We start from the raw sequence: 15945 nt of genomic DNA, 5'->3' as shown, positions 1-15945 counted from the left end.
TAAATTTAATATACACAACCGACCTATACATCGATAAAAATTTCATAAAATGCAAAATGAATTCCTAAAATTTCTTAAAAACACCATAAAAACTCTTAAATGGCATACAATTCTAAATTTTCTAAAACCTTAAATTACAAACTAAATGAGTTTTAAAATTTTATGAAAATTTTAAAAAGTATTAAGCCATTAAAAACAAGAAACCAAATGAAAGAAAATTTTGAGAGATGAAAAAGTGAAAGACGCATTCTTCGAGCTCTTAGTAAAAGGAAAAAAAAACAATTTTGAGTTATATATATATTATCTAATGATAAATTAAATTTGTTACTTCACAATTTTCTTAAAATTATAATCTACAATTTATAATTCAAATCAACTCATCAAAATAAATCTAAAACAAATAAAATTAAATATAAATTTCAAACTTTCATCACTTTTCGTTGTTTCCCATTTTAAAAGTTTTGTTGAAAGTAAACAGTGGTGTTATTATTAAAGGAGGCAACAGTTTCTTTTCGATATCATAAATGAGTGAACACATCAAATCAATCTTTTTAGCACATTGGATATATATAAATAATATTATAATAACATCATTCTGTTGGGAATTTAGTGCTCGACACCCTTACTGATTGAGGTATTAATTGGGTTAGCCTTGAAAGACAATTGCATTATTTTGGTTGGGTTTTAATTTCAATTAATTTTAAATTTGAAAAGTTGGATTAATTTTTTATTTAATTTGAATTTGATTCAAGCTTTTTGTTGGGGATCGATCTAATTAAGCAATGAGCAAGTAAAATAGTAGAAGAAATTGAGAAATTGAACACATAAATTTAACGTGAAAAAACTCCTCCAAAGAGGACAAAAAACCACGGGAAAAGATAAGTTTACTATAGTGGCAAAAGAACGAAGGGTACAAAAAATAGAGATAAAACCTAAACCTTGAAAACAAATAACCCTCAAAACGTAAACACAAAATTCTCTAAATGTGTTATGAGTTCTAAGCTCTAATGAGTGTATTTTCTAAGCGTGTAAAAAAGCCTATTTATAGGCTAAATTCATAGGTCAAATAATAAAATAACTTGGCTAATCAGAGTTTGATGGAAACAAATAAACAGAGTTGAATTGGAAGATTATTTCTCAAATTTGACTGAAATAGGAGTCATACTTAAGAATCTCCACCTTGACTCATATTTCCACAACGCCATCTTTGCCAAAGGCCGTCACCAGCCTATCTTTAACTGTGCAAGGAATTAACTGAGTCGAATTTGTGCTTAGAAACTAGAAGACTTCTAGCCTTTGACTTGTACACTGCCAAATCAAAACTAACCCGGGTTTGATTTTCATGAACACAGTGCCCTAACTTTTCAAAACTTGCATCCGAAAGAGAACCTCTCTTCAACGAAATGATCATACATTTTTCCCTCCTATGACCAAGTTGCCTCCCCTCCAAACGAGTTGACTTCGACTCCATAACGGACAAGGGATATCTAGTTTCATCGGTCACGGTAGAACCTTCCAGAATATAAAGACTGTCAGTCATTTTACCTTTTAACAAAATGAGAGCTCTACGAGATACCTTAATACCGCTCGACTTGATGTTGATTCTGCATCCTTTCGAGTCTAAAATACTCAAGGAGATAAGATTCTTTCATAAATAAAGTACATACATGACATCTGAGAGTGTCCTAATCGTCCCATCGTGCATCCTAATTTTAATAGTTCTAATACCAATTACCTTACTGGATGAATCGTTTCCCATCCGCACAACTCCACCTTCAACTGAACTGTATGTCGAGAACCATTCTCTGTTGGGACACATGTGGAAAGAAAATCTCGAATCTAAGATCCATTCAGACGTAAGCTTGGAGTTATCGCTCGTTGACACTAACAAGAAATCATCACCACTTTCATCAGCCAAATTAGTACAACTACATCTTCCTCGTTACTCTCAACAACTCTTTTATTTTGCAATTTATAACAATCTTCTTTGACGTGACCTAACATTTTACAGTAACAACACCTTTTCTCACTTCTTTGATGCTACCAAAATAGAAGCATGTCTATCTGCCTTGCTATCTAAACCAAACTCATTATCGAGTTTTTCTCTACTCAACAAATGACCCTTCACATATTCGAACGAGAGTTTGTCTCTACCATAAATCAGGGTATGCCTGAAAGACTTGTCTGAAGGGGGTAAAAAGTACAATAATAGCATAGCCTGATCTTCATCGTCAGTCTGAACCTCAACGTTTTTTAAATCATTTAAAAGAGTAATGAATTGATTGATGTGATCTCTAAGAAGCTCACTTTTGTTCGTATGAAACGTAAATAGACGTTGTTTCAACACTAAATAGTTAGCCAGAGACTTAGTCCCATAAAGAGTTTCTAACCTTTCCACAAGGCAAATAAAGTTTTCTCCATCAATACCTCCTACAATATCGTATTCACGAGGCGCAAATGGATTGCAGACAAGGTCTTTTCATCAAGCTTTTCCTATTCTATTTGATTTAGATTCTCAAGCTTTTTCCCGATAACAACATTTTTCAGACCGGTTTGAACTAGAATTACCATCATCCAAACTTGCCACATATTGAAATTTGTGACACCATTGAACTTCTCAATTTCAAACCTTGTTGCTGCCATCTCTGAACGGCCTGATCTATAAAAATTGAACTAGCTCTGATACCACTTGTTGGGGATCGACCCGATTAAGCAACGAACAAAGATCGAAGAGAATAAAAAATCCTCAAAATGTAAATACAAAATTCTCTAAATGTGTTATGAGTTCTAATCTCTAATGGGTGTACTTTTTAAGGTTGTAAAAGAGTTTGATTGAAACAAATAAATAGAGATTAACTAGAAGATTATTTCTCAAATTTGATTGAAATAGAAGTTATACTTAACGTTTTCTTTTAACTTGGGTTTCATAAATAGAAAATTTAGGTGTTGAAAAATTAAGTATTGATGGACTCATTTGGTATGTTTGATGTAAAAGAGGAGTGTTATATTAAATAACACTCAAGTTTCATAAAGATAGATGAAAGATAGATATTACTATATCAATGTGTTTGGTTGTTGAAAACTGTGATATTGATTACTATTTTTATATTGCGTTTACTATGAAGTAAAACATTAGTGTTATTTATGAATGTACAATCATACACTTATATGTAGAGTGTTGATACAATGCTCAACAAAGGAAGGGTACAAAGGAGAGGAGAATGTTTGTTGAAATGGTTGAATCACTTAGTCGGGGTGGAGAGTCGAAAGTTATAGAGAATGAAGGTGGAGAGAGTTTGCATGTTGTGTATGGAGATAGTGTACACTAGGTATTCTTGAAGAGATCCTTTCTTCAACTTTTCTTAGAGGTACTTATAGGTAGGGATCTCGTGCAATATGGTATTAACGTGTTGGACATGCCATCTAGTCATCATTACGAAGCTCGTGGGAGGGATGTCTTCGATAGTATGAGGATGTCTATGATAGGATAAATCCTATCATTCATTTTGATTCTAATGGGATAAAGCAGTTGAGCCACGTGATATTTGGTGACAAAACGAGTCCATGTTCCTAATGAAGATCAGGCATCCTTTGTCTGGATAGTCCCCCTAGGGGTGAGTTCACAGCTGACTAACCGTGCCCCGGCATGCATGCGTCGAGGCTATGAATCAACACAAATACAATTATAACTATAGCGGTGTATTGGAAGTGTAACATGTTAGTTGTAGTGTTTTTAAGTGTTACAATGGAACACTTCGAGTATTCCAAGGATCGAACCTAAGAGATTGTCATATTGGTAAATTTGTTTATCAAGTTAATTACAAGTTAAACAATTACTAATCTAACCGAGTCAGAAATTATTAGTGCAAATAAGTTGTTTATAAACTAAATCTAAACTACAAATTAAATAAACTAAACTAAACTTTCTTCCTATTGTTTTAAATAATGTAAATTATTAAAATGATAGTCGATTGATTTGTTAATTGCTAATAAACCTATATTGATTATATTGGTTACCACTTTTAACTAGGAATCTCCTCTCGACCTCATCCTAGACTAAAAGATACCACCTAAGCTCTTCTCTCTGTCTCATCTAGGAATATAGATCTCCCAGTGGTCTCTCTATTTGACACAATTATATTGAACTATCTAATGATAAACTCTCCATTTGGTCTCGTTTATCTAGATTTTCCACTACAGGCATCAATTCTAGCGTCTTAAGCATTTCAATATAAAAGAACAACCAAAAAATGAACTATAGACACTAACTTAATCTAAAAATCAATTCATCAATTAACCAACAAGCAATATCAACGCATAATAAAGCTTAACACCCAAATAGAAATTTCATCGAACAATTGATATGCACAATATAAAGATAAGGGTAAGAAATGCTCTTTTAGATGTGTAAACAATGAAACCCAAAAGCTTGATCCATCTCCATTTAAAAAATTCTTTAACAAGAAAGAAGAAAGAAAACAACAAAAATAAAATCTATTCTAAAAAGAAGAGGGAAAATCTAATCTAAAAATGGAAAGAAAAGAAAAGAAAAATAATTAGCCACAAAAAAATCTCCTCTCAAAAGGTTATAAGGTAGTATTTATAGTCTACTAACATTTAACCTAACATAGACAATTATGCCTTTAAATGAAAAGTGAATTAAGCTTTTCTGGAAACAAAATTGTCTTTGTAGATTTTCACCCTTCAGGCTTCGGTGTCGTGACACCCTCAATAGTGACACAATTTTTGGTTTAGGGGGGTTCTTGATGTCTCAACCTTGATTGGCTTATGTCACGACATCCTCAGTAGTGGACATGATTTCTTCACTTAAACAACCATTAATGATATCGTGACCTTGGAGGTTTGGTGTTGAAAATTTAGGCTTAATGTCGTGACACAACACCCTTAGTATCTCGACACTTTCGACAATTAGCTCTAGGTTGATTTCTTATTAAAGTCTTGCACCTGCAAGGTAATGGAGGCTTAGTGTCACAACATACTAGCACCAATGTGACGACACCCAAGTCAAATGTAGTTTTCCTCAAGGTTTGGCCATCTTTGTCTCGCTATACAAGCACAAATGAATCATTAGACTCCTAATGGCATAGTGTTGCTAATTTGGATCTCAAAAGAGGTAAAATATAAGAAAAACTATCATGAACACTAAAATATAAGAATCAATAAAAATCATTAAAAAGACTCGTAAACTACTTGAAAACAAGCTTATTAAGTACTTAAGAGAGCTTAATCTGATGCATCAAATTACGATAGATTAGTAACCTTTTAGCTTGTTGATGGTAGGCTTACTATTCAAGCGTCCTTTTGAGTCGAATGGAGTGTTAGAAAGTGGCCTTCCTCGAGACTCTCTATTATGATAACTTTCTCTTTTTTAAGTTTTTTCAGATGGTTGCTGTAATGCTCGGGTTTGTGCAAGTGTACACAGTCGTTATCAAGTAATAAGTAAGTATCGAGTTGTCGTCTCCACAGACATTGTATTTGTGCTAAGTCACTTAATTTGTAAAATTATATTAACAAATTGAAAAATAAAAACAAAATATAGTTGAGAAGTGGTATAGACTAGATGTAATGATCCCTAATGTAAATTATCCTAATATGCAAACAATATGAATGAAATAGATTTTAGTAAAATTTAACACAATTTGCAACAATTATAACATAAATAAACTAGGACAATTACTTTAATTAAACTTAATTTTTATCATCATGCTTAATAATATTCGAAAAAACATTCCATGACAACTCGATCTTTCATGAGTTTGGAAACCAAATTAGGTCATTTTGGAATCCTTTACTTAGTAAATACGCATTTTACTGATCCTTATTTACTAAAGGTTTCTCAGCATTCATCTAAGGTAACAGAGACATGTTAGGTTTGAAATAATTTAATCACACAAATCTAAAAACTATGCTGATAACAGAATCTGGTTAGGGTTGTTATGCAACCTGTAATTTAATTGGGTTAGGATCCAAATTGAGCATGCACATTTCAATTATGCGTCCATTAGCCATCATCTGGTTAGGATCGCTCAGCTAATTCAGGTTCATTTCAATCATGTATGAATGAAATACAGACTTGATTTTAAATGAAAACATGATCGATTGAGGCACAAACATTATAAGCATGAATCATATAAATATTATTTAATCAAAATAATCATCCTAGCTTAAATAAAATTTAAGCTATCATTGTTGTAAACAAGAACATAAAACTCATAGAAAAAATATTTAAATTAAATTAAAGAAAAGAAATATTAAACTCAATTTAGAGTGGCTATCACCCAAGACTCTGATTGACGAGGCTCATTCGCTTCTTTGCGTTGCTCCTTTGTTGATGGTTCTCCAAGGTGGCCGACCAAGGGCTCTTTAAGAGGCTAATTTGCTAAAATTCTTATGCAAGGATGATGATAGGCATGACAGCTAAGAGAGTTGAGAGAGAGGATGAGAGATGAGAGGGATGAGGGATGAGGGATGATGGAAAAAGTGAGAAATGAGCTCTTATTTATAGGTGAGGCAAGGGAGCTAGTTTGCTAAAATTAGGAGTGTCCATCCTTTGAAACCTCCTCCAAGAGTGGTCAGCCATGAATTGAGGAAATGTGGCTGATTTTTCCTTGATTTTTGGTCAATTTGAATGCCACAACAACTCAGGGCTAAGACTCAGTCTCCAGTAAATCTTGAGGTAAATATATGATTTCTTTAACTCTTCAAGGGCCTTATGTAATTAAACCAAAAATTGGTTTATAATCATCCATGTGCAGCCAAAAACTGGGTTGACTTGGTCCCCACTTTGGACAGTTTTACAATTAGAAGAAAACTCTCAGACCTATCAAAAATAGTAGATAGTTTAGATGACCAAATGAATTAATTTAACCACTTTAATTAGTCAATTTACTTTATTAATTAAACCCAATTTTATCAATTAAATATTTAAAATGAATTATTAGAATATAACATTATATTTTATTATTTAATTTAATCATGCATGGCCCACTTCATAGCTTAAAACTATAATATGCTTAAATTAATATAAAATAAGCCATTTTATGCATGAAAACTATATAATAAAACATAAAATCACATTTTAATAATTTCTATGTCCTAATTTCATATTTTCACATATTTCATTAATTTATTAAACAATTACTTGGTTTTAACAACAATTTTAAGTAAAAAGGTGATAAATTATATAGGAAAAATCCTATGTATTTTTCCGTTTACACACCCCAAACTTAAATCATTGCTCATCCCGAGTAATGTTCATGCACAGCACAAGGTCTTGCTAAGGCAAATTTTGCTAAAAGTGTAAGTAGTATCAATCTTCGTCTCATAATCACGCATCAACAAATTCATGCTCATAGATCTTCTTTATTAACAAGTAACTCATATACAAAAATTTTTAAAATTTTATTCTAAGTTCCAAGATATTCCAACATGAATCATAGTTTGCATGTATGTCACAGCCATAGATAATATTCTTCATTCAACACAATTTCTCATCAATCAAGCAAACAATCATAAGGCTTATTTATGATCTTCATATGCTGAACTTAATACTTCCTCTCCACTAATGTATGTGACATAATCATAAAATCAATAGGTCTTTTATAAGGTTGTAATGGAGCTTGGTTAAAGGTAGGGATTTTAAGAGATGGGACATTTCGGTTTCAAAAATCTTAACCTTTAACTTGTCCTAGATTTCTCGAAATTCAACCTTTTTCTTCAAGTGAACCTTTAGAACACCCCCAAACTTATTTTGAACTCAACCTCATACATTTTTCCTTTTTGAAAAGTAGGCGAACTTTTCTTCGTTCTTTCTTTGTCTTTGTGATTGTTTTTTTTAAGCATAAGCACATTCATCTTTATGAAAATTTCCTCAAATGTTGATTCCCAAGACACTTAAGTTAAAATAGGTGCACAAAATTAGGATAATTTTAAAAAGATGGTAACCGGCTTATAATGTAGGTTCATTTCAAAAACAGGCTTTAAAGCTCAAAATTGTAGTTTCAAGGGTCTAATATCATAATGTGGGCTTGAAAAGGCTCAAACGGTCCAAAAAAATGGTGCCTATATCATTTTAGATTTTTATGTCCCCTAGGATTTCGCCTTAAGAAAGTTACTAAGTCAATTCTAAAGATATAATCCTTCATGCATGTTTGATCTTAAGAGAAACTAAGTTTTCATAGCAAACATTACCTAAGACTGAGATCATAAATTCTTCACGATAACATGCAATCACTGAGATAAAATCATCATTCATACTTGCATACAAGCTATCTTATTAAAAAGAATTTCTCTAAGCATTCATTTATTAAAACATACTTATGAAAGAAATGATTGAAACATTCTTGAAAATTTTAAAATTTGAGCAATTTATTTGCCTTACCCCCTTTAAAAAGAATCAATGTCCTCATTGCAAGAACAAAGTAATGAATGAAAACTGAACACCAGGTAGGGTTGTACAGAAAGAAAGGTGAGTCATTAAGATTGCTTAAATACCAAGTCTTTCCTAATAACCCAATCTTAGACATGTTCATTCTCATTGCCACATCACTTAGTCTTTTTCTTTCTAAAGAAGTATTTATTCATGCTTGCTATGTTTTATTTTGCAAATATTAAATTCTAATTACTAAAGAAATAAATTCCTAAAGACCTAAAAAACAATTAAATAAATAACAAGACAAGAATCCCCCCTTTTATTTTTCTAACTCATTCCCCTCGTCTTCTTTAGTTCCATCTCTGCTTGTATCGTCAGTATCTTTAGTCCATGTCTCAAAGATAGCATTTGGGAACTCACGAACAAAAGTGCTAAAGAAATTCTTAAAAGTATTTCTAATTGAATCATCCCTAATTTTTTCATATTTCCAGTAAGTTTGTTGTTGATTGTGCATGAACTTGCACATACCCATCAAAATTGACAGCTCCGATTTCTTTGAAGTACTCGCAGGAGTCATCATTGGAGTCATAAATTCTGGTTCAACACTTAGCTTGACTGGTTGTTCTTCTAGCTCAACCCTTGGTTCAGAGTTTTCAGTTCCTTCAGCTGGTTGAGGACTATTTGGTTCCTTATCAGATTCTTCTTCTCTAGAGTCTGTAACTGAATCAGCTTCAGTTTCAGTTTTATTTGTTGACTCTTTAGTTTCTGGCTCAATTGGTTTCTTTTTCTCTCCTTGGTTCAGCTCATGCACTCTCTCTACTAACCTTTCAAGATTATGACTTGTGATGCACCCTTGGACATACTGCCCCTTCAGATTTGGTTGTTTTCTAACACGGGCCATTAAGTAAAGTGAAGTGATTAATGATGGGAAATAAGCACTTCTTGCCTTCTTTTTAGCACAATCGTGAATTTCCTTGAGGATAATTTTCCCAACATTAATGGACTTTTTTTTTCAAAATTGCATATAACAAGAGCATTCGTTCCATCGAGATGGTGGAACTATGTGAGATAGGCATAAAGCTGTAGCCAAAAAAATAAAACCATACCTTTGCTACTGGTTTTAAATATTCTCTTCGACAAGAATGGCTTCCATACTTTCTTATAATCCATTGGGATCCCAGATTTGTCACAACATCAAGCGCTTGTTGAAGAAAACTCAAATTGATATTGTTCATCATAGGGTAGTACTCATCTTCCTCAACACCAGGTAAATTAAACAAATCATTGATGGACTTAGAACTAAGAGATACCTTTTTCTTTCGAAGATGATTTCAGTAGCATCTTGTGTAGTCAAACTAGCATAGAATTCTCGAACTAGTTCATCATCGGGAAGTGAACGAGCATCACAGAATCATTCCCACTTGAGAGCATTGATTATCTTTCTAATCGGCACAGGGACAACCATCACATCATTGCTTTTCAGGTTAAACCCCTTTTCCGACATCATGTAGCAAAAATTTAGCTAAATTAAAGTTACTTGGGCGACAAGTAATGGGTGTGATGGCAAGGGTTAAATTTTTCCCTCCTTTTTGATATATTGGGACTCAAACTCAGACTATATCTCACTCAAAAAACTTATTAGTACTTAGGCTAAATTTGACCCCCTTTATTAACATAAAAATTTAAAATTTAACAAAATAATTTAAACTAGAAAAACATTTTAAAACCTAATTAGAAGATTTCTTCTTAACAAATTACATTAAATTAATTCCCAAGAAGGGTTAGAGGGGTCACAACAGTCCCGCTTAAGTTCCAATTTCCTTAGACAGAATTAATTAAATGTACTTAATTTAAGAAAATAAATTCTAATTATTTATTTACAAGACAAGTTTATGAAAAATCAAAGGTCTGTTAATTTGAACGAAGCTTCAACTCGCTCAACTTCACCATCCCAGTAGTGTTTGAGACGTTGACCATTAACTTTAAACGTGCCTCAGTAATTTTCGTACAATTTAATAGCTCCATAAGGATAAACTCGGTGGATGGTATAAGGTCCTTTCCATCAGGATTTCAGCTTCCCAGGAAATAACTTCAGCCTTGAATTAAACAACAACACCTTCTAACCTTTTTTAAACTCGTGAGGTTGTATATGACTATCATGCCATCTCTTTGATCTTTCTTTACACATTTTGGCATTCTCATCGGAAACAACCTCAGCTCTTCCAACTCATCAAGTTGTAACATCTTTCTCTCACCGGCTTGCTTAAGATCAAAATTTAATTACTTCAAAGCCCAGTGAGCTTTATTCTCCAATTCTAATGGAAAATGACATGCCTTTCCAAAGACTAACCAATAAGGAGTCATTCCTAACGGAGTCTTGAATGCTGTTCGATAGGCCCATAATGCATCATCGAGCCTTCGAGACCAATCTTTTCTGTTAGGGCATACTATCTTTTTAAGGATACCTTTGATTTCACGGTTCACTCTTTCAACTTGTCCATTAGACTAGGGGTGACAGGCAATAGCAATCTTGTGCTTCACATCATATTTATCAAGCAACCACTTAAGCTATTTGTTCACAAAATGAGAACCTTCACCACTAATAATAGCTCTTGGTGTCCCAAATCATATAAACACATGCTTATGTAGGAATCGCATGACTACCTTAGCATCATTTGTAGGGTATGCTTCAGCTTCAACCCACTTGGATACATAGTCCACAGTAACTAAGATGTATTTTTTCCCATATGAAGAAGGAAATGGGCCTAAGAAGTCAATGCCCCATACGTCGAACAATTCAATCTCCAAAATGTTTTTCAAGGGCATCTCATTCCTCCTTGATATATTTTCAGTTCTTTGGCACTTATCACAGTTCTTTACATAAGCGTAAGCATCTTTAAATAGTGTAGGCCAAAAGAAACCTGCTTGCAAAATCTTTACTGTAGTACGTGAACCACCAAAGTGTCCCCCACTTGGAGATGAATGGCAATGATATAAGATCTCAGTAATCTCACTTTTAGCTACACACTTTCGGATTTTATTATCTGCACACTGTTTAAACAAAACGGATCCTCCCAAAAATAATGTCGACTATCATGAAGGAATTTCTTTCTTTGTTGGTATGTCATTTCTCGAGAAATTATTCCACTTGAAAGATAATTGGAAAAATAAGCAAACTAGGGTATTTCATGAATTTGACTTACCGCAAACAAGTGCTCATCTGGGAAATTCTCGTTGACAGGCACACCAGACTAGGTTACCTTATCTTGCTCTAACCTCGACAAATGATCAGCCACTTGATTTATGACACCTTTTCTGTCTTGGATCTCAAGGTCAAATTCTTAGAGTAAAAGTATCCAACGAATTACCCTTGGTTTTGCATCTTTCGTCATGAGCAAGTATTTAATGGTCGTATGGTCAGTAAATAGTGTAACTTTGGTACCTATAAGATATTAATGAAATTTTTCAAAAGTAAAAACTATAGCAAGTAGTTCCTTTTCAGTTGTCGTATAATTGAGTTGGGCTCCCGTCAAGGTTCTACTTGCATAGTAAATGGGGTGGAATACTTTATTTCTTCTTTGACCCATCATAGCTCCAACAACATAATCACTTGTATTGCACATCAACTCAAAAGGTGAGTTCCAATCAGGTGTAACGATTATTGAGGTTGTAATTAACCGATTCTTTATATCTTCAAAAGCTTTCAAACGTGCTTTGTTGAAATTCAACACCATATCTTTCTCTAACAACAAACACAGCGGCTTAGAAATTTTTGAGAAATCTTTGATAAACCTTCAGTAAAAACCGGCATGGCCTAAGAAACTTCTGACTCCTTTCACATTAATTGGGGTCTGTAATCTTTCAATTACATCCACCTTTTCTTTTTCAACTTCAATTCCTTTCTTTGAGATCTTGTGACCTAAGATAATTCCTTCATTGACCATAAAATGGCATTTTTCCCAATTAAGAACAAGATTTGTCTCTTCGCATCTCTTCAGTACCTTAGCTAAATTACTCAAACAGATATCATAAGTGTTACCAAAAATAGAAAAATCATCCATGAAAACCTTGACGAAATTTTCAACCATATTAGTAAATATTACCATCATGCATCATTGGAAAGTTACAGGTGCAATGCATAAACCAAAAGGCATTCGCCTAAAAGCAAACATACCATACAGACAAGTAAAGGTTGTTTTATGTGGTCCTCCAGGGCTACAACTATTTGGTATATCCCGAATAGCCATCTAAAAAATAATAGAATTCATTACCTGCCAGTCGATCTAACATCTGATCCATAAAAGGCAACGAAAAATGGTTCTTCCGAGTGGCTTTGTTCAGCTTTCTGTAATCAATACAGATTCTCCAACCGGTAACAGTACTCGTTAGAATTAACTCATTTTGCTCATTTTCAATAATCGTGATTCCACCTTTCTTCGGCACACACTGCACCGAACTTACCCATGAACTATTTGAAATAAGATAGATGATTCCTGCATCTAACCATTTAATCACTTCCTTTCTCACAACTTCTTTCATAATAGGATTGAGCTTCCTCTGCCCATCAATTAGAGCTCTTTCAGCTTCTTCTAAAATGATTTTATGCATGCAAAATGAAGGGCTTATACCTCGAATATCAGCTATGCTCCAACCAATTTCTTTCTTAAATTTCTTTATAACAGTAATTAATCACTCCTCTTGATCTTTTGTCGGTTCCGCTGAAATAATCATAGGCAAAGTAGAACAATCACCTAAATACATGTATTTGAAATGGGAAGGAAGTACCTTTAGTTTGAGTTTAGGTGGTTCTTCGATTGATAACTTGGGTTGTAGAAATTCTCTAACTTCCAACTCCAACGGTTCAAACCGTGTGGATTAAATATAATTTCTCGGATTGGCTTTCATCAAAGCCATGTTTTCTTCACCTTCTTCATCCTCCAAAGGGTCAAGATCTAAAGCTTTCTCCAATGGATATTCTTCAAAGTTGCTTTCTAAAGAAACCAAGGTTTTTATCTCTTCCATAACTGAACACTCCTCTACCGGATCGAGAAATTTCATTGCTTTAAGAATGTTAAAGGTTACCTGATCGTCTTGAACTCGCATGGTGTCTTCACCTTTCTGCACATCAATTAACGTTCTTTCTGTGGCTAGGAAAGGTCTCCCAAGGATAATTGGTACTTTCTTATCTGCTTCAAAATATAAAATAATGAAATCAGCAAGAAAAATAATTTATCGACTCTTACCAAAACATCATCGATCTTTCCTTCGGGTTATGCTAAAGATCGATCCGCTAGCTGAAGCGTCACAGTTGTAGGTCTTACTTCACCTATTCCTAACACCTTGAAAATAGACTTAGGCATTAAGTTGATTGTCGCTCCTAAGTCACACATAGCTTTACCACAGTAAGATTCACCAATGTTACAGGGTATAATAAAGCTTCTTAGGTCTTTCAATTTCGGTGGCAATATGTTTTGCAGAATACACTGCACTCCTTTGTCAAGGCAACAGTCTCATATGCACTCAGTCATTTTTTCTTGGACAGTATATCCCTCATAAACTTCAATTTGAAATTTGTTCTAAAGCCTCCACCAATGAACTATTGATGTGTAACTACTTCAGAACATCCAAAAACTTCTTGAATTGCACGTCTTGTTTCTGTTTGTGTTCCTGCAATATTCACGGATATGGAGGTGATGGAACTTTCCGTTGAATCGGACAACTTTTCTGAGTAGGTAAATCTGCATCCAAAGAAGATGTTAAAATATTTTAATTCATTAAGTCAGGGTTTACCTTGCCAGTCTTTGCAGATTCTAATTCCTTTGGTGTAGGAACGTCAACAGCTGGTTGACTTTCCTCCTTTCCAACATGTTCATCATCTACATCAATCAATCGGGGTTCTAAAGTCTTTCCACTTCCTAATGCCACTGCCTTGATATGTTTTTTACCCAAATTTCTTGGATTCTCAATATCGCTCAACAAGGTTCCTTGCGGTCTATTACGAAGCTCCGTAGCTAACTGACCCATTTTGTTTATCAAATTTCTTAGTGTTGCTGCTTGGCTTTGGATCAAAGCGTCATTATTTGCCATGTACACTTTCAACAAGTTCTCCAAACTGTTTGATGCCTCAGCTTGAGGTGGTTTTGGAGCTTGCTAATTAAACCATTGAGATTGGTTGGGTCTTTGCTGTAATAAGCTATTATTTGGTCCATTTCCTTGGTTGCTCCAAGAAAAGTTAGGATGATTACGCCATGAAGGATTGTAGAAGTTGGACTAGGCTCCTTGTCCACTCCTATTTTATAATGGTTACCCACATAGTACATTGACTCGGGATTTTATGGACAATTCTCAAAAGAATAACCTTCCCCACAATACACATAGGAAACTACTTCAAACGAACTTGGTGGCTGAGCTGCAAAATTATTAATACTATTAGCGGCTAACTGTTTTAACATAGAGGAAATAGACGATACCTGAGCCGATAATGAAGTGAGAGAGTCAACTTCATGAACTCGGGCTACTCGTCTTCCTGAAGCTGTTCAATTTGTTGGTCATTGATAGTTATTACTCGCGATCCTCTCGATGATCTCATAAGCCTCATTATAAGACTTAGACAAAATTGCACCATTCGCGGAAGCATCTACCATCAATCTTATATGTGCATTGAGACCATTATAGAATGTATCTAGCTGGATACAATGAGGAATCCCATGATGAGGACATTTACGATGTAAATCCTTGAATCGCTCCTAAGCCTCATACAAAGACTCGTCATCCAATTGCTGGAAAGTTGTGATCTCGTTCCTCAACTTAGTGTTTTTGCTAGGTGGGAAATACTTAACCAAAAATCTCTCTGCTAATTCTTGCCATGTAGATATGGAACATGGTGGCAATGAATTGAGCCATGCTTGTGCTCGATCTCGCAACGAGTCTAGAAACAACTTCAACCTCAATACGTCTTCAGTCACATCTGCTATCTTGAATGAATCACTCACCTCCATAAACAATCGAAAGTGGAGATGTGAATCTTCTGTGGGGATACCACTAAATTGGCCCACCATTTGTAGCATTTGAAACATCACGGATTTCAATTCAAACTAGGTTGCCTCAATATCTGGCCTCCTAATTCTTGAGTTTAACTCGCTAAAAAGTGGCACAACATATTGTTTGATGCATCGATCCCTATCATCGGCAATGAAGATGAGATTTCGTACATAATCGGCTTCATTACCTTGGTCTTGATTTTGATTTCCAAGGTCCATCTCGACTTGTCTTTGAGCTATTCGTTCACGTCTTCTTTGTCTGAAAGTTCACTCAATTTCAGGGTTTACAGGGAGTAAATCGATAATTCGATCTATGCTCATAAACACCTGAGAAGAAAATCAAAAAAATTAAAAAGAATAAGTTAGTAATGTTAGAAATAAATCAAATTGAAAATAAATAATTTCACGAAAAAAATGACTATGGCAACAGTTGACAATACCAAGCAACGGCACCAAAAACTTGCAACACTCGGTTTGTGCAAGTGTACACAGTCGTTATCAAGTAATAAGTAA

General features: G+C 34.2%; 1 non-coding gene across 1 annotated transcript; it reads left to right on the top strand.

The window, feature by feature from the left end:
• The first annotated feature begins 15094 nt into the window (after positions 1-15094).
• On the top strand, positions 15095-15201 carry LOC128036496 (small nucleolar RNA R71). The gene has a single exon (XR_008193291.1). It is a non-coding gene; the product is annotated as a small nucleolar RNA R71 (small nucleolar RNA).
• Positions 15202-15945: the final 744 nt, after the last annotated feature.

This window comes from Gossypium raimondii, chromosome 13, assembly GCF_025698545.1.
Source record: "Gossypium raimondii isolate GPD5lz chromosome 13, ASM2569854v1, whole genome shotgun sequence".
Lineage (NCBI taxonomy): Eukaryota > Viridiplantae > Streptophyta > Magnoliopsida > Malvales > Malvaceae > Gossypium > Gossypium raimondii.
The sequence above is the reverse complement of the archived record's forward strand: the minus strand, read 5'-3'. Positions and strand labels throughout refer to the sequence as shown.